The following is a 24,695-nucleotide window of genomic DNA, read 5'->3' on the forward strand; positions in this document are numbered from 1 at the left end:
TAGGAATTATTAATAAAAATGACATGGTGTATAAAGTGTATTTTCCTTTCAAACAGCAAAACTCCACATTTTGTTGCTGTCCAACAAAAAAAAACGACTTATGCCGCAGAATCATAAACAACCTTCATGACCACGCCGACATCATTTTTCCCGCTATGTTTAAATGGCAAATCTCAGCAGCTAATTGGCTGATGTGACCAAAAAAAATGAGCACTCACACAGGGCACATTTGCCCTCCCGTGGATGATGTGTGATCATGACTGCGAGTAACACGGAAGTAGATTTGAGTGGGAAAGTGGGTGTGCTGTTGTTTGTTGAGTCTCTCGCGTTGTGTAGCAGCTGCTTTCTGTGTCAGTGTGACCGACATGACAAAAAGGTGACATTGCAGCCTGTTGCAACATTGATTTTCTCCACGGACACACAATGAGCTGACTTTATGACTATTATGGATCATAGATCCGATTTATTTATTTATTTTAATTACAGTGATGGATTAAGACACAAGTCATTCATCCGCTCAAAAAAAAACTTCTCAAAATATTGTAATGTGTATTTTAATGAGGAAAAATAACAATTAATAATTTATTACGAGCGATTAAACACCATATTTACACATCAGCCTGCTGTCGTGAAGACCACAAAGCTCATCTTACCATCGCCCGCATTGACGACCATTTCAATCAGTGACACGTTCAAGTCAGAAATCCTTTGAGGAGGAAGCAGCAGTGATGCCGAGTGAGACCCCCGCAAAGGCCAGAGTGACACCTGATGTGTGAAATGGCCATATCAGGAGATGAGACTGTCTCGCCGCCAGCTCGGACCAACACTTCCTGTCAGGTCGTTCGGCACATCTGTCTTACCAACACTCACACAAACGCACACTGACTGCGAGCAAACTCAAACTGACTGGCTAAGACTGGGATGGAGACTGAAGGAAGATGAACGCAATTTAAGAATCATACACACACAAATCCTGAAAATTTGTAGGAGAATACACACGGCCAAATTGTACATTTCCTCTGATTGCATGTGTCTGGCTAAGACAATTGTTAATCGCCAAGGCAACATACTGCAGGACATGAGAGTCATGAGGGAAAAGGCACAATGACAACGCTTTGGAGTGGAAATTTGTTTAAGAAAGGGAGCCAAAAATAAACAGGAGCAGAAAAACATTATTATTAGGACTTTTGCTTACATTTCGAGCGCCGAAAGTTTCAGATATTGCACGAGAACATGTAATGAAAAGATCGTTTAGCGATTTCAATGACAACGTGAGCAATAGTGTCATTCTTGTGTCTACAAAATAAAACTCCAAAGTAGTCACCGGTACCAATACCAAGAACCGGAACTAAGGAGGACCAAAACTGCCAAAATTAATAAATGAATAAATAAACGACTAAAAGTGAAAATAAAAACGGATATAAAAAATATAATTAAAAAATTAAATAAATAAAAAAATACAAATGGAAATCAAAACAACAACAAATATATATATATATATGTATCCATAAATAAATAAATGCCAAAATAAATAAATAAATAAAAAACGAGATTAAAAAAATAAATCTAAAAATAAATACAAAAATGAATATATGAATATAATTAAATATCAATTAAAGCGACTCGGCGAACAAGGAAGTCTCGCCGGCTTGCATTGGAGAGCTTTAGCAATGGACGACTATCATGTCCACTGCCAACACGACTTGCGACTTGAGTCGGCGTGACAGTGGACAAAATAGTCGTCCAATGCTGGAGCGCTTGCTCACTCGACCAATGAAAGGCAGTTTGCAATGGCGGAGTCCAACCCAAGACATGCTTAGGACCGCACCCTCATTTGAATAACATTTTGTCCTGGCAGAGCGTCTGCACTATGAAATAAATAAATGTGAGAGTTTTTATTTATTGATTGATATTTAATTATATTTATATATTTATTTTTGTATTTACTTTTACATTTATTTTTATATTTAATTAAATTTTTTGAATCTCGTTTTTTTGTTTTTGTATTTATGTTTTACTTTTATTATATTAATTTATGGATATATATATATATATATGTACATTTTGTTTTTATTTCTATTTATATTTATGTTTTTATATTTAATCGTTGAATTGTATTTTTTATATCCGTTTTTATTTTCACTTTTATTTATTTATTTATTCATTTATTTATTTTTAATGTTGACAGTTTTGGTCCTGCATACGGAACCACTAGTACTTTTGACGCATAAAATGTCCAAATAAAAACAATGACAGATCATTTATGCATAGCATTTTTCCTTACAATTGCATGAAATAAATGGCAACTTTCTATTTTTGTCATTTCTAATTACGAGTTCATGATTGTCAAACAGCCACAAGACATCTTGAAATAATATAAACCTTGAAATAATATAAACCTTGAAATAAGGCCGGGTCTTGCCTCAATAGGTATCAGTACATGCACATCGTTTCGCCGATCATTAAAACCTTATTACATCAAGGAAGTGAAATTGATTTTTTTTTTACATTTAAAATGCTTAAAATAATAGGCTCTCTTGATTATGGCATACACATTACAAATGTAAACGAGTGCTTCTTGAATGAGTCTTAAAGAGCAAAGAGAGACACAAAATATCCAATCATCCAAGTGCTCTGAAAAATATTACTTACTCCAAATAATGTATTTTTGTTGATCTATCTATGCAAGCGATGTATAGTGACAGACAGAACAATGAAATGCTAAACGTGCCTTGTCTCAGTACAGCCGGAAGCTTCCATGCATAGAAAAATGTCAAATGTATTTCCTGTATTCTCTTTTATTTTTTTACCCAATAGGGTAAAATACCTAACTCTACCTACAAGAATTGTAGGTATAGGCATACAAACCCTTAAGGCCCGCTCTATAATGACAATGATGAAAAAAAGACTTTGATTTAAATGTGAAATTAACATTAACGAGGTCCATTTTAGTTAGTCATAAGACTGACTTCCTACCTCTTCAAAATGTCTAAGTACTGTGGAATAAATTATTTGATTGATACATGCAGGCTCGATAAACAATTGAAATGTATTACTTACATGACTCAAGTCACCATGTATAATAATGACAATTTATGACTCTCTGTGTGAAATCCTACTCAAATTTTGTAAAAGGAGCCTCACTTTCACTTGACACTGTTCTTTTTCCCCATTCCATCTTTCTCTTTATAAGCCTGAGGCTCTGGTGGCAAAACCACATCAACTAGCCATTGACCTGTCATCTCGCTCGCTCCCTTCCTCCCTCGCTCCCTCGCTCCCGTTTCATCCCGGCATCTCCCCAAAGCCGTGGTGCGGCATTCCGATCGGAGCTGATGGATCTTAGATGGTGCATGCTTTGCCACTCCTGAATACCAAGCAGTGCAGAGAGAAGAGCTGTGTCAAAAAAAGATATATATATGACACGTGGGACAGAGACGTCGTTGGATCGATCAGAACTCAGGTGGGGGGGGAGGGTGGTGGTCATCATGTGAGCGGGCATGTCCTTTGAAAAGTCGAAGTCAACACAGCTTCAAAGCGTCGGCACACAAATCCACAATGAACGTCTTCTCCTGGTGCAACTCCAGGGGATTACTTGTCCGGAGAGCTGAGCATGTACCGTGTGTACCGACACCAGCTGCTTTATTGAAAGAGCCACTCGACTGTTCCGGCAACACAAAAGCTGGAACATTAAATATAAGTGGATGCCAGAGGGTACCTCCACTGCACACAAAGAGAGGGCAGTTTGTTCAAATCATCCACTGATGAAGAATGGCAATGTTGACGCAATTGTTAAATGTATTTGTGAGTGCAACTGAGACAAAAGGGCTCATTTTCACTTCATTTACACAATTGCGTCAGTGATTGCACCTCTGTGACATTTGTTTTCATCCGCCTTTAGAAGACTTGAACTCATTCACTGCCATTGACGGCTATTGACGTCAAAAATTCATTTGAACTATTTCTATTAGTTTAAAAAAAATTCCCACTTTTGGTAACAAGAGTATGAAAACCTATAATTGTTTTTATTGTAGATTTAGAACAGATATAAAATTTATGATTAATCGTGAGTCGCCTGACGCGATTAAAGAAAAGAAAAGATTATTAAAAATTAGGAGCGCCAGGCGATACATTTTTTTAATCGTAATTAATTGCATGTTCTTCACGAGTTAAATCACGATTAATCACAAATTTTATATCTGTTCTAAATCTACAATAAAAAAATTCTAGGTTTTCATACTCTTTTTAACAAAAATTAAATAAAAAAAACTAATAGAAATAGTTCAAATTAATATTTGACGTCTATAACCGTCAATGGCAGTGAATGAGTTAATACTGTGAGAAGTATTGCATTAGTGAGAAATGCTTGATGAAGTCTGTACGCCGCTACGTTTAAAGGGCTCTCAATTCGATATTGATATCGTATCAGATCGATATTGGTATTGGACAATACTCTAGGTCCCAGTCCGAGAGATGATTCGAATGATCAACTCAGCTCTGGAGGAGCCTGATAACAATGCTCACCTATATGTTGGAGGAGGGAGACATCCAAAACACGCAGGGTTGCCCACCCCTGATCTCAACTATTTATTTAAGTTATTTAATTCTCCTCTCTTTTTTTTTTTGTATAAATTTTTTTTTTACAGTATTTTTATTTGTCTATGTTCTATCTCTAAACACCCAGGTCTGAATCAGGAGAACTATGAGGCACTCGAGGCGTTTTTTTTTTTTTTTTCCCCGAGGTGCCTTGCCAGAGAGACCATCCTCTGTGTTATGGATGAAGCCCTCTGGCCAGATAGAAACAGGAGACTTGATGTGGTCTAATTAACTCCTTTCATTATTTTTTTACATACATTTTAATTAGAAATGCGTGTGCACTGAATCACTGTAAATAAAACAATGATTTTGTTGCATACTCGTGGGCCAACACACCCATTTTCCAAAAGGAAAAAATGGCATTGCCATTCACATTGTGACCGCGACCCTTGTGAGGACAAGCGGTACAGAAAATAGATGGATGGCATTCACATTGTGTGTTGAATTTTTATAATTGGGTTTTCAATTTTGCACTTGAGTGTGCTGCGAATGCTGAGCTTTTGTGTATCAATTGACTATGTGTGTATGTGTGTGTCCTTCAAGAATGTGGCTGTGAAAAAACTGTAAACCTTATGACGCGTGTGTACGTAAGATTGGTTTATATACATGTGTTTAGAGTTTTGACAGGAGTGATTCATTTTGCACTGGATGTGAGATGTTCTGCATCTCGTGTGAATGGTTGTGTTAATTGTGTGTCGGGTTTTTAAAATCCGAGCCCTATTTTGTATTTCGTGCTTAAGCAATCGTAAAAAAAACCCTGTAATAATCGGTACTAATATTGCAATAGTGCAATTAGTTTCCCAATGTATTGCAACTCTTTTGAAGGTCTGAGTTAACTCATTCACTGCCAATGACGGCTATAGACGTCAAATATTCATTTGAACTATTTCTATTAGTTTAAAAAAAATCTACTTTTGCTAACAAGAGTATGAAAACCTAGAAAAAAAAATATTGTAAATTTAGAACAGATTAATCGTTAGTTAACTAGTGAAGTCATGTGATTGATTACAATAAAAATTTAATAATTTTTGTTTGTTTAAAGGTGCATTTACTCGTAATTAATCGCATGATCATTTTTATATCTGTTATAAATGTACAATAAAAAAATTCTAGAAAAAAATAATATGAAATGAAAAAAAATGTTAAACTAATACTTCACATGAATTTTGGACGTCTATAGTCGTCAATGGCAATGAATGAGTTAATCACTAAACAATTGTAAGATTTAGTGATTATCATTTGCAATTCCAACATTTCATTTATTTATATCACAGTGAAGGAAATCAGTGCCAAATCCAAAATTGCGATACCTCTTCATTTTCAGACACACTGTTAATAATTATGAATTGCAGGCATTGGTGACGTTAGTGCCTACATAAAGTCATCCCGAAAGGCTGCTAAATCTATTTCAGCTCACATTTCAATCACTTTATAAATATACAGCACAAGCAATGGCCTCAGTGACACATTTATTATCTTCAAAATTAAAGAAGAGAAAAACTTTCTTTCAAGTGCGACCTGCGCCACATGCTCACATCTGGCTAACAACCAAACAAAACACCCCCTCAAAGCACACAGCTCATAATGTGTAGAATGTTATTATAACAGCCCTCAGGGCCAACGAGATGGCGACACAAACCACAAACCTCCCTTGGAGACCCGCAGTCTTCAAGTCTGGACTCTGCTACCACGAGTGTCCACCTACCAGAGGTGCTGCATTGTCAACACACAGTGAAATTGTAAAAGTAACTTGAACCATGTGGAAATGTCCTGGTTGGGGGGGGGGGGGGGGGGGCACAGCGAGCGGATGTGGTGGTGGCCATCAAAGTTACACCCCGTTGGGGTCCTTCAATCAGTCCACTATGTGTGTGTGTGCGCGTCTCCTACATGCAGTAATCCTCCATATCATTCACGCTTTCAGTCAAAAGAGAATCAATCCCTTACACAAGCAAGGCAGCTATGAAAAATCAGAAGCAATTCAAAGAGGCAGATTAAGGACAGACGTCACTGAAAATACCCAGACATTTACATTTTGTGCTGATACAAAATTGAGATATATGTTTTCTTCTTCTAAAGGTTCCATTATGCTAAAACGCAATTGATACAATGGGAAATTGTTCCCACTACTTATGGGGGATACATTAAAAATAAATTAAATAATAAATAAATAATAAATAAATAAAAATAATAAAAATAATAAATAATTACAATTTGATTCCATTAATGGTGACCAAAATAAAATAAATAAATAAAAGATTTATTTAATTTCCAATTTACAGACCAAACCAGTAACTGAACCATGCACTGTCGATTTGAAAAAAATAAAAAGTATAGGAATTTATTTTATTATCCGATTCATGAATTAATAAAAAAAAGAAAATGGACAGATTAATCCATTACTGAAATAATTGTTAGTTGTAGCTAATTAGCAGCGACTCGTTATCACTACCAATTAAAAGTAATACAAAATAAAGCAATTGCTCCTCCGTGCTACTTGGAGACATCTTGAGTAAGTGCCACTAAATAATGGATCCACATCATATGCTGAAGTGCAATCAAAGCGATTATAATTAGAAATAAGATGCAAATGTGTGAAAAGAGAGTTTTTCGTCACACATACTTAAGCACACTGATAAAGTAAGGTTATGTATGAGCGTGTGACGTGACGTGTGTGTTTACGGGTTGGGGGTGGAAGCCAGATGCCAGTTTGATTTAAGCCATAGAGGACTTAGTGACCCAACCCTGTCATCTTGCTCCACTCATTACATAGAGTGGTCTCTAAAATGGTCACACACATCCAGTCAGAAAACACCCACGCAGGCTCACACGCAAGCCGGTCACTCCTCCGTCTCCACTTTCTCCGCCTCATTTGCAAATTGTTCAGCTAATGACCTAATTTTTTTTTTTTTATCACAGTGTGCGAGAGAGTGGGAACAACAGGGAGCGGGAGTGAGGGTCATTTAAGGTTTAAGGTCCCTCGGCCATTCACACTAACTATCAGTGAGGCCCTAGAAGAGTGATTACGGTAGTGTCAATGACAGGAGGTGAGGCAATCCACTTAAGGCCTCACTTATCTCCTATAGAACAGGGGTCTACAACCTGCGGCTCGGGAGCCACATGTAGCTCTTTAGCCCCACTCCTGTGGGTCCCTATGGATCGCTCTAAAAAAAATTTTTTACAAGTTTATTTTTTAGATAAAATATTATTTAATTGAATTAATTACTAAACAAAAAATAAAAACGAATATTAAAAAAAAGTCAACATTTTGAAAGGTTGATGAAAGTTTTTTTTATTTCCTAAAAATATTCAAAAAGTGACCACATAATGTCCAAAAAAGGAAGCAGAAAAGCAGAAAATTACTATAAAATGTTGGATAAAAAAGGAAGAAAATAAAATTTTCAAAAAGCAACTATGAAATGTAAGAAAACACATGGAGAAAAGCAGAAAAGTACCTTAAAATGTCTTTAAAGTCATAAAGTAGATAAATAAAAAAAGGCAGAAAAGAAAATGTTCAAGATGTAATTGTAAAATTTCCACACACAAAAAAAAATCTGAAAATTACCATAAAATGTCCACAGAAATGTCAGAAAATGTATATCACAAAAGACAAAAAATGAAATAAAATCACCATAAAATGTAAAAAAAAAAGAAGAAAGAATAAGAGGGGCACAACATTAACATAATATCCATAAAAACAAACAAAAAATCCCAAAACTAAAGAAAAAAGGTAGAAGAAAATGAATTGGATGCTACATATTTTTCTGTTATGGTGCAACTCTAGTTAGCTCTTGCGCCCTCAGTACATTCAACTAACACAGACACACTGTGTCATTTAATGTTCAAATATTTTGTGGCTCCAAACAGATTTCCGTTATTTATTTGGCCTAAAATGGCCGTTTTGACAGTAAAGTTTGCTGAACCCTGTCCTCGAGCATCTTCAAGAGCCCCTACTGGTTAGATTTCCATCACTTGATTCCAAAACACACACAATCCCACTATTTATTACACCATCCCGTCATTTTCACAAAATGAAGATTATTATTCTTTTCCGACTGAATGTTGCATGCAGTTATATAACTTCAGACGTGACTGACTTCTTCGGGAATAACAGTAATAAGCCAGACCTGTTGAGCCCAAACGGCATGATCCGTGGAAATTCGGGTTCAGGGACGGAGCGAGTTGACACAGGCAGCTAACAAGTGACAGCCTGGCAGATCAAGCGGTAGTGCCTGACACACAAAACAAAACCCACGCCAACGCATACACACACTTTGCCACCTCCTTTCCAATACTCATTGTCGCGAAAACAGGACAGACGCTTTCGCTCTCCTTCTGCCCGTCCAAGCAAATTCTATTTCAGTCGGAAAGAAAGCCGCGTGAATACGAGCACCAAGTGAAGGCGGTGGCGGCTTTGAAAGGGATCGATAAGCATCATCGCGTCTCAATCAGAGGAAAGAATAGAGGATGACCGGGAGGCAGAAGCGAGTCGTTTCAAACGATCGAGAGCGAAAGTAGCAAATAAAGATAATTTACTCCGTCGTCAGATCACTGTCAGCACTGATGAATCCTCTTCCATTCTAATTGCCGCCATAGCTGTTGCCTAAAGTTCAATCGAGGCAGCTTGACTTTTTCAGCGTTGAAGACATTTCACATTTGAGATAACAGTTCTGAAGTGACGGCAGTTTTGTTGACGACTGGCGGAATGCCCGCCTTTGTCTGTTGGTCCTAAAATGATGGCGACCAAGTGATGATGTAAGCGCGGTTAAGATAAAATTCCAGACAACTACAGTTTGGTTCAGCTTGAAAAAATTATGGACTGACAATGACGGATCAGCAAAATTTTGTGTGAGGCAAGATCAAGCCTGTGTATATTTCAAAAAATAATAATTTTAAAAAAACTAAAAAAATTTTTTATTAAGACCTGACATGTATCTTGCTTTTCATAATGCTACGCATGCTAACTTGGCTGCTTTGAACAATCAAGGGAAGAAAAGTGCTTATTTTCGTTCATTGTCTTAGAATGAGATGTTCCGATTTTAACTGTCTTCAGTGTAGTTCATTTAACAGTTCGAATTGAACTTCGAATCGCTACTGCCACCTGTGGCAGAAAAATTAAATTGCATTTTCCCTTCTTCACATAAACAATGCACACATGACATCACATTCGCAGACAGAGGGCGGGAAACCCGAATCCAGTCTGAAAACTGGACGAGTACCCATTTCTAAGGTGTTAACCTACAAAGTAAAAAAAAATTCAATCATAAATGATCAAATAAAAAGGCTATTGTAAAGATATTTGTAGGCAAATTGTTACAAAGTGCAACTTTTATTAGTAACAAGTTGGCAGACATACAAATTTTGTCTTTATCCATTTTCTGTGCGCAGTGGGCGTGGCACTCAAGGTGACACCAGGACGGCAGCGCACCTGCATTCTGTTTAACGACAGTCTCCATCCAGCCTTGATCAAAAATCCAGAGTCTGCCCCATCGCAGACTGAGACAAGAGCAAGCAAAAATGCCTTCGATTCCGAGATGAGACCTTAAAAAGGGGTCTGGAGAACTACAACACAACTTTTAAATTCAATATTTGCAAATTATTAACAAAACAGCCTTTTGTGGCCTTTACTATGGCAATACTGTCGTCCACAAAATCCAACAATTCCTCAATTCCACTGAGAACCAGTTAGGACATATTTGAAAAATGAACACAATCTGGTGACTGCACGTGTTTTCCACTTAGTTTCTTTTGCGGTTGTGCTCGGTGCTGGTAGGATTATAAGAGAATGTCTGCACTTTGTACAGAGGCTGGCAAGTTGGGAGGTGATAAATCATAAAGCTGATGTGCGCTTGGATGGAATTCACTCGGGCACTGAGGAAAATGGCATTCCAGTCAGGTACTGGCCTGAGGATTGTGGATGATTGTGGCTTAGATAGATAGATAGATAGATAGATAGATAGATAGATAGATAGATAGATAGATAGATAGATAGATAGATAGATAGATAGATAGATAGATAGATAGATAGATAGATAGATAGATAGATAGATAGATAGATAGATAGATAGATAGATAGATAGATAGATAGATAGATAGATAGATAGAGAGAGAGAGAGATATGGATGGATGGATGGATGGGTAGTTGAGAGAGAGGGAGGGAGGGAAGGAAGGAAGGATGGATGGATAGGTAGGTAGGTAGGTAGAGAGAGAGATAGAGAGAAAGAGAGAGATAAAGAGAGAGAGAAAGAGAGAGAGAGATGGATGGATGGGTTTAGGTAGGTAGAGAGAGAGAGAGAAAGAGGGATGGGTGGGTAGGTAGAGAGAGGGAGGGAGGGAGGGATGGATGGATGGATAGGTAGGTAGGTAGGTACAGAGAGAGAGAGAGAGAGAGAGAGACAGAAAGACAGAGCGAGAGAGAGAGAGAGAGAGAGAGAGAGATTGATGGATGGTTGGAGGGATGGAGGAGTTGGTTGGGTAGGTAGATAGGTAGAGAGAGATAGACAGAGAGAGAGAGAGAGAGATGAATGGATGGATGGATGGATGGGTGGGTAGGTAGAGAGAGAGGGAGGGAGGGAGGGAGGGAGGGAAGGATGGATGGATGGGTAGGTAGGGAGGGAGGGAGAGAGAGAGAGAGAGAAGAGAGAGAGAGAGAGAAGAGAGAGAGAGAGAAATGAATGGATGGGTGGGTAGGTAGAGAGAGAGGGAGGGAGGGAAGGAAGGAAGGATGGATGGATGGATGGATGGATGGATGGATAGGTAGGTAGGTAGAGAGAGAGAAAGAGAGAGTGAAAGAGAGAGAGAGATGGATGGATGGATGGGTTTAGGTAGGTAGGTAGAGAGAGAGAGATAGATAGATAGAAACACCCATCATCTTATAAGCCCTGCCCAGACATCGGTTTGTGTGAGTGTGTGTGCGCGCGTGCGTGCGTGCGAACATTATTTTATTGGGTGCACATTTGTTACGTGCGGTCTCACGGCTTGATAAATGACCCCGATTAGTGGCGGCTGACCGCTCCATGATTGCAGCGGAACAGCTGCTCTGTGAGCAGCGTCGTCTAAAGCGGCCTGTGATTAATACAACAGCTCGCTAAATGAATTGCAAAGCCAGCGCAGGCCTGAGATCAGCCCGCAGTGAACAATTACAAAACTGCTCCTGCGTCTCCAGGATGTTCGTACAAAGAACACATTCTTGTTTGTCCTCCATCTGTTTGTCATTTCATCCACTTTCCTCTCTCAGTTTGAAGAGAAAAGTCCCAAATCCCATTTGTTGCCATTAAAAAGTACATGAAAGATTAGTGAGTGTCACAACTCACAAGATTTAAATTCATCAACACAAATTTTATGCTCCACGCTTGGCATCCTCCATTCGTGTCCCCACCCTGACAGCGTCATCCATTTGCACGCACACGCTCACAAAGTGCACGCGCCCAACCTCATCGCCATCTACAGTGTCTCTCAATATCTCCACATCTATTATACCTGTAACCTAGCAACAGAGCAACGAGAAGACCCTCCCCTACCTGCTCACCATACAGATTACTGGGCGAGAGAGAGCTAATGGCTTTGTCTCCGGGCGGACTTAGGAACCAACAGGGAGTTGCCCCCGCTCACTCGCCACTCGTTTGACCCAAAAGGAAATAAGTCTCAGCGAGAACGTACACACCTGGACTAACTCGAGGGACGCTACCTGTGGAAACGCTCCATACAGATGCAGTTGCATCTCAAGACATTTGAATATTGTGGACAACATGCTTTATTTGAAAGAAACTCATTATTTAGGCTGACTACACACAGAGCAAAAATATTTCACGTTTGTTTGTTTTTTGTTTTTTTTTCTCTTTAGAATATTTCACGTTTGTAGCGATACAGCTCATGAATTGGGGGACTTTGGTTGGTCAGTGGTTGTGATTTGAAACACAAGAATCACAAGTTATCATTTTGTAGCACCCAGCGGCTTAATAGGGGGTCGAGTGCGTGTGTGGGGGGGGGGGGGGGTAGTGGTGACCATTAAAACAGTTCCGGGTAGAACTACTTACGGGATCGGCCAAATAGTGTGCTTTTACTTGTCATTAAGCACTTTTTTTTTTTAATTGTGTTAACTGGGGTAGAGCAAAACTAGAATAATGAAGACAATTATTTTGCAACAAAATAACTGAATGGCAAACATATTAGTATGAGTAAAACTCAAAGAACAAAATTCTCAACGGGGACACTTTTCTGGTTTCATCAAGTTTTATATTGTATAAAAACAAAACGAGGTCAATTCAGATTTTCATAGGCGTTGCTAAAAAGTATATCACAACACATAAACAAACAAAAAAAAAGTTTATTGTTTCCAACTTAAAAAGCCACCGAGGCCTCCTGCCGGAATAGCGAGGATTCCGCTGTGTGTGTGTTAAGTGTATTTAAGTGTGTGAAAAGGGAGTGTTGATATAATCGCACAGATTGAGGCGTTGATTATGGTAAACCTCTTTAATTATGTGATTGCAGGTTTCACATGGTCCAGACCCCGCAGGCGGTTTATTGTCTGTAATTGGTACTTAACCATAATAAACCCAGTATTATTGGTAATCTAATTTGTGAGGTGAGTTTTCATCATCGATTTAAGATTGCTGAATATGCATAATGCATGCGTGTCAAGTCATAAAGGATGTCTGTAGTAAGATTAAAAGTATTATTTTTTTACGTTAGCAAGAGTTGGTTATTGTTAGTGTGGTCCACAATACGACCCCAGAAAATGTGGACGCCATCTGTGCAGGTTGTGTCGTTAGTAACATTAAATTCATCAGTATCATAAGAATATAAAGAGAAGTTAACTGCTGTGTCATAAAATAAAATAAAAAAGCAGAATTAATGTAAAACTGCTCATTTCCTTTAAGGATGCCTGACAGATATTTTTTATTATTATCATCTTTATTATATTTCTTAACTCATTCACTGCCATTGACGGCTATAAACGTAAAAAAATTTTTTTTTAACTATTTCTATTAGTTTAACATTTTTTTCCACTTTTGTTAACAAGAGTGTGAAAACCCAGATTTGTTTTATTGTACATTTAAAACAGGTATAAATTTTGTGAATAATTGCGCGTTAACTAGTGAAGTCATGCGATTAATTACAATTAAAAACTTTATTCGCCTGATGCTCTGAATTTTGTATCTTTTGATTATTATTTTTTATTCATTCACTGCCATTGACAGCTATAAACATCTACATTTAATTTGAACTAATTCTATTAGATTAACATTTTTTCCCACTTTTGATAACAAGAGTATGAAAACCTAGATTTTTTTTTTGTACATTTAGAACCCATATAAAATTTGTGATTAGTCGTGAGTTAACTGGAGAAGCCATGCGATTAATTACAATTACAATTTTTAATCGCCTCTTACCACTAATTTTTAATAATCTTTTTTTTTAATTTTTTTTATGAATTTATGGCAGTGACTGAGTTAAAACACATCAAATTTGTGTCCTCCAAAACCATGGACATATTCAAAGCTTAATATTGTTACAAACGTGGATTTGAGCATTTAATTATGTACAATGGCTCAATAAATAAATAAAAAACAGACATATGACAGTTTTGTCATACATCTGGTTAGTAAGTGTGTTGGTCCTATGTAGCCCCCTTAAGTGAGCTGATGCAAAATTGTGGCCCCTTCCATCATTGAAGTTGCCCATCCCTGATTTATAGTCATCAATTAACCTAACATGCATGGTGTTGGAATGTGGGAGGAAGCCGCGATAGCTGGAGAAAACCTGGGAACAGCATGCAAACTTCAGAACGCTGAGGCACATAAGCTCACCACCTAACCACTGTGCCGCCTTGTATTTTTGTCAATCCATATTTTATCAATAAATATACAGCACAAATAAACTCAACCTCTTACTATCCTTAATCAAAGTACAGAGCTGTGATGTGAGCGTAGCCACTGGAGGGCGACACTGAGGCATTTCCAGGCTTGTAGGAAGTCACTGGGCAGCGAGGTCTGCCAGGTCTGTCTGGTGGGAAGAAGAGGAGGAAGACGAGAGACGGGGGAAGAGGCAGAATGTGTGTGGGAGAGAAAAACACTAAACAGAAGGTGAGGCGAGACGAGTGAGTGAGTGAGTGTGTGTGTGTGTGTGGGGGGGGGGGGGGGTGCACGAGACTGAGATGTACTCGCAAGCATGTGCGCGTGTGTGGCTTCTTGCATAAGTGCAGGTGTCAGCAGGTGCATGGAAGCACTAACACCAAGTGCTGCATTGGTACCTGTGTGCGTGTGTGTGTGCGTGCGTGTGTGTTTTGTGCCTTGGGACAACACTGCTCCCTCATTACTCAACTGTTTCCTCCGGTCCAGCACTAATGAGGAGCCTCAGCGTCACCGCGGTAATCAAGGTCAAGCCTAGGCCAACCCACACAGAAGCGGGCCCCTACTCCGACAACGCAGCTTTTCAAACATTCCAAATCAATATTTGCGTTGAGAAGCGGAGAAGGTGACAGGCCCTGAGTGAAAACGGGCAGGATTCCGCAAGATGTGGGTGTGCCGCGTTCACCTCTTCTCCCCGCCTCGGGAATCATCATGCAGGTAGAGATGAGCAAGAGACAAAGGAGCATAAAGATGGGCGGATTAGAAGGGAGGGAGTGTGTGAGAAACAGGCCGGGAGGAGGAAGGACGAGTAATTAAATTAAAAGAGCAAGACTTAGCTCTTTAGTCTCATCCCTCAAGACAAGCCTGACACTGCTACAGCTAGCTAATGTCATAGCAACGGGGGGAAGGAAAGTCCAGTGGGTGCAGCACAGGGATGGAATGGAAGGTTCGGGCGGTGCGGTGATGGAGGAGGATGGAGGGCATCAGGGAAGTACAGAGAGATCAACGCAGTGGAGTCAAGGACGTAAACGTCAAGATGCGAGCGATGGCAACATAACCATCATGGAGGAAAGGAAGTGAAGGAGAAGGTGGAGGTCTGGCAAAAATCAAGAGAAGTAAAAAAAAAAAAAAGACCATACCTTTCTTTTTTTGGTTTGTCTCTCGCCCAAGATACCCTTCTTGTACCTGTGTTTACCATTGTCTCCGTGGCTAATTACCCTCTCTGAATAATTTACAAGTGTATCAATAATTCAACTTTAATTAGCTCAGAGACAAAATACAAAAAGAATATTAGGAGGTTGGGACTTTGGACGAAAGACACAGTAGCCTACACCTTGGACTGGTTAGAGAGACAGAGAAACATTTGCGATCATTTTCAAACCGTTACTGAAGTGGAAAGTCAAGCAAGTGAACTTCGACAATATTCGTAAACTGAAACACACCTTGTAGTGTATTCAATTACCAATTAATTAACAGTTAGACTAGACCCCTAAGTTACACCTGAATCTTTATTTTCAATTCACAAGAATGGGGGAAATATTGGAAATTTGTACACATCAGGCATACAATTCTCATTATACAACAGTTACTTCCAACCAAGCAATCTGATTGGACATTGACATGCTATGATGCTATATAATGCTAGTTAGCATGTTGGCAGCTAATGCTAGTTTTTGTTGAACTATTTGTTTAGGTGGTGGAGTGAAATTTGTCTAAGTTGATGTAGACACTTGGGCTAGTTAGCATGTTACGCTAACAGCTGAAGTAACTCTGTGGCTAAGGCCATTCTTTCTGGAATTATTTGTTTTGGTGGAGTCAAATTTGTCAGTGTATAGGCTGACACTTTTGGCTAGTTAGCACGTTGTGCTAAGAGCTGGAGTAACTTTGGGGCGAAAGTTACTCTTTGTGGAACTATTTGTTTTGGTGGTGCAATAAAATTTGTCTATGTTGATTTAGACGCTTTGGCTAGTTAGCATGTTACGCTAACAGCTGAAGTAACTCTGTGGCTAAGGTCATTCTTTCTGGAACTATTTGTTTTGGTGGAGTCAAATTTGTCAGCGTATATGCTGACACTTTTGGCTCGTTAGCACATTGTGCTAACAGCTGTAGTAACTTTGGGGCGAAAGCCACTCTTTGTGGAACTATTTGTTTTGGTGTAGCTAAATTTATCAATAATGGCATTAACACTTTGGCTAGTTAGCATATTTGTGTTAACAGCTAACGCTGCGGCAAATGCCACTGTTTGTATGTGTGTAAGCAGCACTACTGTGAAGCAAACATTTCAAACTCAATGGGCTTCTTCCCACTGAAAACATTAAAGGTCGCTGTCCGCTAATTAGCCCCTAGGCGGTATTGTGACCCGTTTTGGCCTTTTTGATGGTTCTGACCAAGCCTTAAAGGAAACGAGATGAATTGTGATCATTTCCATGCAGCCTTGTCATTTCAGCATGATTCACCATCAGGTTAAATGGACAACTGGGACTCCTAAATGGGTTAATCCTTTCACGAACTTCTACATGCCCGTACAAACACAGTGAATGACTCAAACAAAATGCCACCTAACAACATTTGTGTTTGAGCAGGATCACTAATTGTTGTCTTATTATGTCTTATGCCTCTCATTTCTTTACAAGTCTGTGTGTCGGCCTAAATAGAGTGCACGCTGATTAGGATCGATTGGTCTCAGACTGCGCTTCAGGTTCTCCTGATTGATCCAATTTCAGCGGCATGTGTGTGTTTAAAGAAAAGAAAATATTTGAATTTGTGAGATTTGCGGATTTTTTAACCACACTAGAAAGCATCTCATAGTTTAGTGTAATTCATGGAAACTGTGTGGCACAAAAGTTGTCCGAGTGAAGCGAAAGAAGGATAAGAGGAAAGAAGCAAAAGCAGCAGGTTAGCACTAATGGTCAATGACATGTTAGCGCTGTGGCTAGGCTTAGCGCGGGCGCCTAAACTGTTGAAATATTTACGCTGCGCACAGAATGAGAGATTCATTCACTCCAACTAAACTGGAAGAGAGAGAGAGCTGTTCCACTTTCCTACCTCTTCACTGCACTGAAGAACTGCAAATACAGTTCAAATGGACAGCGCCGCATGAATTATGTGCACGTGAGACTTTTTGGTTTTACTTATTCATTCAACATGTTTTGGACTTTTGCTTCTGTTTGTTAATACGCAAATGACTGAAAGTGACGAACATTTTGTTGTTGTTTAGCATAACCACATTTGGAAAAAAAATAAAAATTTGAAACCATTTTATTTCTGTGCAGTGAACACCTACAGTGCGATTTTGACTTGGCGTGTTCTTCCCCATGTATAATACATAAATATCTATTAAATGTGAATGTTAAACCAGGTACAAGTTCTACTACTGGCCATACATCTTTGTTCATTTTCTCAGTTTGTATATTGCGTATTTCCTGTGATAAAAATAAAAGGGGTTCACTGTAGTGTTAACGTGCTACCTATTGTTACATGCTGATGAAAAATTAGAAACAATTGGGGGGGGGGGGCATAATGTGTGCAGTCTCCCACGAAGATGATGTCCGTTTAACACATGAAACAATACACTGGAAGCGTGTGAAAAGATATATATACATTTCTGGTCCTAAATCTGCCTTAATGGTTGCTTTACCCACCAGCTGAACCTCTTTTTTTTTCTTTTTCAGAAGAACAGCAATCATAAAACATTTTTAGAGGTTTAATGCCACGTGTTTATTGTGCAATCAGCTTTTATTTTCCCGGCAAGCCTCTTAGCTTAGAATAAGATTGAAACCATTGTAGTGTCGGGCATACATGGGGACAAAATTAGAATTTTGCATTTAAAGGGGAAGTCAACCCCCCCAAAAATGATTGACAACAATATGTTTTATGCAGCCCCACTCGTCTATATATTCTGGTTAATATTGCGTTAGTGGAATATGAGTTAAGCAGCAAAATGATTTTTGCCACTTCTTGTCAAGTGAAAATGACATCATTGTTGCTTATGTCTCAGGTAACAACCAATCACAGTTTAGCTTCAGAAAACAGGTGATCTGCGATTGGTCGTTGCCTGAGCCCTGAGCAACTGTGATGTCATCTTCTGTCGACATCAAGTGGCAAAATGGCCGCCCACTGAGATGGATAAAAAGAGATTTGGGATTTTGCTTCATAACTCATATTCCACAAATATAATGTTGATCAGAATGTCATGTTTTGACTAGTGAGGTCACATATAACCTATTATTGTCAAGAATTTTTTAAGGTTGACTTCCCCTTTAACCCATTGCACTCATGATATTATGATGATGTTGTTACTTGTATGTGATTAAGTCGTTAACATTTTATTGTTCGGGATTTGTGTTTGTCTGTCAAAGCACTTTGTAAACATGTTTTTAAAAGTGCTATCCTCCAAATAAAATGTATTATTCTTAACTCATTCACTGCCATTGACGGCTATAGACGTCAAAAATTATTTTAAACTATTTCTATCAGTTTCCATTTTTGTTAACAAGAGTATGAAAACATAGGGACATTTTTTATTGTACATTTAGAACAGATGTAAAATTTGTGATTAATCTTGAGTTAACTAGTGAAGTCATGTGATTAATTAATTAAAAAATGTAATGCCTAATAAAAAAAAGATTATTAAAAATTAGGGGCGTCAGACAATTCCTTTTTTTATTGTAATTAATCGATTAATCAAAAATTGTATATCTGTTCTAAATCTACAATAAAAAAAATCTTGGTTTTCATACTTTTGTTAACAAAAGTGGAAACAAATGTGAAACTAATAGAAATAGTTCAAATGAATTTTTGACGTCTATGGCCGTCAATGGCGGTGAATGAGTTCATATTAATGCTGGCTGTGCTATGTTGCGTTTTGTTCAAGGACCTAAACGCGAATGTGCCCGTGTCCACATGCCTATCGTTCGCCCTCTCCATTCATAACCACTCGTCCAAGGCTGCCCCTTCCTGCCTGAGATGTGGTTCAAAGCACCCGTGCGCGAATATGTCAGCGTCTGTGTGGGTTTGCCTGCGTGAACCGGCGTCTCTCAAGCACTTGTCAGCTTGAAAAGACGAGGGTCAAACCAACGCACACCTGACCCGGGAAGGCTAACTCCGCTTCTTGCTGCCATGACAACTGAAAACAAACAGAAATGAAAACATGCTGTATTTTTCATAATGGCAGCTGAGCGCGTCTCTCGCAGCACCCCCCCCCCCCCCCCCCCCCTCTCTCAGACTTGGACAGATGACTCGAGCAAAAAGATGTGGGAGGAAGAACAGAATCTTTCACTTGTGTTCTTCCTTCCCTGTGAAATGGTTCACTCGCTCTGCGTCTCTGGAGAAGGCGCGATTTGGTTTTCCCCATCCGACCCCGAATGTTTGAACCTCTTCACCTCATCTGAGGAACTTGAGGTGGACGTGCCTGGAAGCAAAGTTCCTCCCAAGCGAGTCTGACAGTTCCAACTTAATATTTAACCAACGGACACACACTTACCTGCGCACGTCAATGCGACAGTGACACGAGAGGGGCACAATCCACCAAGTTTTCCATGGAAGCCGCACATGCTTCTGACTGTTTAGCACAAGGTCATCCATTGTCCTCCAAATTGTCTCCTTTCACTCACTTCCTTCCCACTTTGACCCTCTCCTCTTCTCTTCTCTTTTTAATCACCTGAGGTCTTTGCTCCCAGCCTCGACTCTAACAGAGATGCGCAGCGTCTGTGTACAGCCTGATCTTCCCTCTGCCTCACTGGGCGGATGCACTTTGTGTGTTCTCATGCAACTGTAACCTGACATAACCCTCAGAAATGCCAGTCGCGTTACAGTTTGGGAAAATGCCAACTGCATTTAAACATACAAATGATTGGTGAAGTACTTAGTATGACTTCAAACTCATCTTATGTCCCTTAATGAAACGGAGACTCTTTGTGCTTTACTTTTAAGCCACAGGTGCACATCAATTAGGGCTGTGCAATTAAATCGAAATTCAATTACAATTTCAATTATTACACTCCACAATTACAAAGTTGGCATAGTTGTAAACAAAAAGAAAAAAATATGAATACTAATTTAGAGTTGTTTACATGTATATATTTGCATATTTTTTCATATTTTTTATTTTAAAATAACCAATTTAATCAATCTTATTTGGTCCAAAAGAAACTCGCATAATTATAGTGTTTCAAAGAAATTTAATTGTCTTAATATTTTGTTACCTCTAAACATTTTCTTGTTTTGCACCAAAAAACAAATGATCGTCCTAATTGTGATTTCAATCATTACCAAATGAATTGTAATTAATGTTTTCTTCATACTCGAGCAGCCCTAATATCAATATAAATGTAGTGAACTAATATTGAGTATTGATTTAACGGACTAATCGGGGGGGGGGGGGGGGATTAGAGCCAATTGTCCGTAATCAACATACTTACACATGCACACAACTATTGTAAACAAATATAGCTAATTGTTGCTTTGGAGGAGGCTAATTGCTTGTATCTGGTCGCAATTTTAGCGCTGCCTTTTTTCACCCCTGTTATGCTTAGATGACATAGATAAGGGCTTGACACAAAAAAAAGACTAACCATCAAATAGACATGAAAGCTACTCGATATGATATGTTCCTTTTGAGCTACGTGCCTAAGACGGATACTAAGCTAGCGTCTTTGGTCAGTTTGTAGGGACTCTCTCCCCTTCTAACATGGCCGCCACTTTGTTTGGATGGCAAAGTCGCCCCAGCCAATATGGCCGCCACTTTGACACGGTTTTTGGTCGGCCATAATTTACGTAATATATTGGTATGGCTAAATCTTTATCGATACCTGGAAATGTCATTTAATTGTGAAATACCGTGATACAACATGGCATTTACACAACATTGTTCGAACCTGTGATTCAGATTTCGAATCGTAGCACAAGACTAGCAAGACCACACGCTCAACGTGCAGCGGCCCCTAAAGTCACTGAACACTCAACGGCTACACTTTATACTTTACGGCAGCTCAAAATTGTTTTCCCTTTTAGGTACCTCAGCTTCTGACGTGAATAGTACTAGCTTATTTCATAACCTCCCTTGAGATTTGGATGTACGGCTTCATGTCATTTTTTTTTATTTTTTATTACTGCACATTTAATGACTAAAATGTTTTGATTTCAACTCCTTTGCCAGAAATCATTTATATTGATACGTGGATCACAAGCTTTCCACCTTTGCCGAAGGTTGGTGCTCTATTGAATGCTTTTCTAGATGCGGCTCGAGCATGAAGGAGGAATCATGCTGACGATCAATCAGAATCAAAATGATTCCTTTGTCTTGATTTGTTTGGATCACAACAACACGCCGCGTGCGCCACGTGTTCTACATTCTCCCTCTTTATCGTCGATGTTTTTATTCCGCTCGCTGATTACTGCAGGATTCCTCTCCTGTGTCCTCGTGCCAAGTTTGGCTCCCCACACCTGTTTGAGGACAGAGATGCCTTGTTGTACTTGAAATACAACTGAGAGAGGGTCCGACCTGGTTGGCACGACAGCCGTGAGCGATGGCAATGGAAAACAGGAATGACGCCTGTGTGCAATGAGTATGTGTGTGTTTGGCACAATTTGACAGCTCTCCTTTCCTTGCAATTACGAGCCTGAATATACAAACAAGACAAAGGCTTGCACCTTTAACCCAATATGGAATTCTACCATAGTCGTAAAACATTTTTGTCAACGATATTCACTCGACGGAAGTCCTATCACAGCTTTCAAAGCACAGATGTAGCTAATGTATTGGATATCAGACCGTCCTATCCTGATGGCGAGAGTAATTTAAGTTAATGAGAGAGCCACCCAAATAACTGTTTTACGAACTTGACATAGGTCAAAGGGAAAAATATTAGAAACGCCTCTCAGAATATTGCAGTGCAATTCTACGCCACAATAATAAACTTTTTTGTTAAATTAACACCACTGACAGTAGTCAGGTTTCCGTCCAATCGTTTTTAAATTTTTAAGCGAATTTACTGAAAATGCGCAAAATGGACATACGACTCATGCCCGTTTTTCCATCTGTTCTTCTTTTGCGAATATTGAGAGGGGATACCGCTGCTGTAGGTGGCGGTATACACCATTAGGATGTGTGATCCACCAGTCATTTAAAAGAAGAAGAAGTCCAGGAAGTGACTGCGCCGTAAAATGACGTCGTATGAGTTTACTTTTGTAATTCTTGATAAACCATAGTGTTTCTTTGCAGTTTTCCATCTAAAGTAACATTAATATTCGCTTCTTTAATTAATTCCAAAAAGATTTATGTTTCGTCGTCCCCCCCCAAACATACCTTACCAGACATTACTACAAATGTACGTGCGACGTGTATCCGGTCTCGCCAGCGGTTAATTGCGAAACCTGTTTTCATAGCATAAATTCGCATTTTTTCGATACGCTTCAAAATCCACCGTCTAAGCGTAAAAACTTTTTCGAATTGCCATTCCGTTTTATTTTCGCATTTCTTGAAAATTCGAATAAAGATGGGTGGATGGAAACCCAACTATTGTCGTGGAGGTTGACATTCTTAACCAGCTCTTGCTTGGCATCTCATTAGATTGTGTGGAAAAATAGAGGCAAAAATATATTATTCTTTACAGCAATAAAACTAAAACGATAACTAAAAGCTCTAATATTCATCACTGTTTACCTCATGTGGGCTTTGAAAATGCTATAAAAACATTTTATTGAGCCACAAACAGCTTGACAGCTGTCATGGTCATACCTGTGATGATCAAAATCCTCTACCATGAAAAGAAAATACAAAAATGACGAGCTGAGAGAGATGAGAGGATCAAATATTCTGTTACAGTCAGCACATTACACCTTTCAGACTCATGATGAAGAGAAGGAAAATGTTTGTAAAATCCACGTTTTGTTTCGTGGAGGGAAGCTTTATTATACGATGCTGATAGCTTGCCCCATCAGCCTGATTTATTGCCTACTGCTGCAGCTAACCACGCATTATGTTCGTTACTCAAAAAGCGTCCGTCGTTTTTTGTGCCGCCTTTGTAGCAGACAAGGACGTTCAGGTGGTCATTCTGCTTTGCAAGGTTAGCATCAAACAACAACTAATGTGCTCTCAACAGCTGCGCCAGATTGTTCTTGCAGTCATGCAGAGGGAGGATTCTGATGATAGTTTTGTATTGTAGCCTTAGTTCCAAAATGTGCAGTTAGGTGCAGAATAGTACAAATTCATGTATAAATGTATGGATATATAAATTATAAATATATCGGAAAACATTTTCTTAACCCACAAAAAATCTTGAAAAAAATGCTGATAGACCACCAACAAGTAAAAAATTGTACTGCATGACACCGATTGACCGATTGCGTAATTTTGGCGATTTTATGGAAATGTGGAAAAAAAATAACATCTCCTGTTGAACGTTTCTTACTAGAAATTGCAGGTGTGCCTCTTACTGGTGAGTGAGCTAGCATCTAGCTTTCTGCAAAAATTAGATTATTTAGGACAGGGGTCGCCAACCTTTTTGAAACTGAGAGCTACTTTTAGGGTTAATGATAAATGATAATGATAAATGCGAAGGGCTACCAGTTGCATACACACTTCTGAAAGTTGAAATTTGCTGATAGTTTCCACGAATGCTATTGTTTAGCCACATGCTATTTAATGACATTTGAACCTTTTTTTTTTATAGCAAAAAAAGTTTGTTTGTTTTTTTATTTAAAAAAGAAGATGACATCACACGTGCTCAGGAAACAGGTAACGACCAATCATGGCTCAGTTTGCTGACCAAACCTAGAAAACAGGTGAGCTGTGATTGGTTGTTTCCTACTTCCTGAGCACGTGATGTCATCTTCAGTTGACAGAAAGTGGAAACCTTTATTTTGAAATGTATTAATTTTTCATGAAAAATAATGAAGTTGTCACATTAATTATAGACAAAATATTAACTTTTTACTGCTGAAAATAGCTTAATGAGTCAAGTGTCCCTTTAAGGAATTGCTAACATAGGAGACACGTAACGGCGGTGGCGATAATACACCAAAAAAATAATTTCAAAGTCATAGTGACTTTCACTGGTGTAGCCAAAAGTGGGGATAAAGACAGGGAACCACTCCAACTAAAAATTTGTGGGGGGGGAAATGCACAGTATTTGACAACCTCATATCCAAAATGACTGTTCGGTGTATAGTAGACACACTAGCTACATCGCTTGAACAACCACCATGATCTCACTCGTTAGCCGGAATTATCAGAATCATTCCTGGTATAAGCCT

At 38.9% G+C, this 24,695-nt stretch overlaps 1 protein-coding gene across 2 annotated transcripts in view; it reads right to left on the reverse strand.

Annotated features, from left to right (window-relative positions):
* LOC147168517 (A disintegrin and metalloproteinase with thrombospondin motifs 2-like) overlaps positions 1-24,695 on the reverse strand; it is a 120,307-nt gene that overhangs the window by 68,895 nt on the left and 26,717 nt on the right. The gene's annotated exons all lie outside the window — the stretch shown is intronic.

This window comes from Leptonotus elevatus, chromosome 9 (genome assembly GCF_054856555.1).
Source record: "Leptonotus elevatus isolate MCC_2025b chromosome 9, RoL_Lele_1.0, whole genome shotgun sequence".
In the NCBI taxonomy this organism is placed as follows: domain Eukaryota; kingdom Metazoa; phylum Chordata; class Actinopteri; order Syngnathiformes; family Syngnathidae; genus Leptonotus; species Leptonotus elevatus.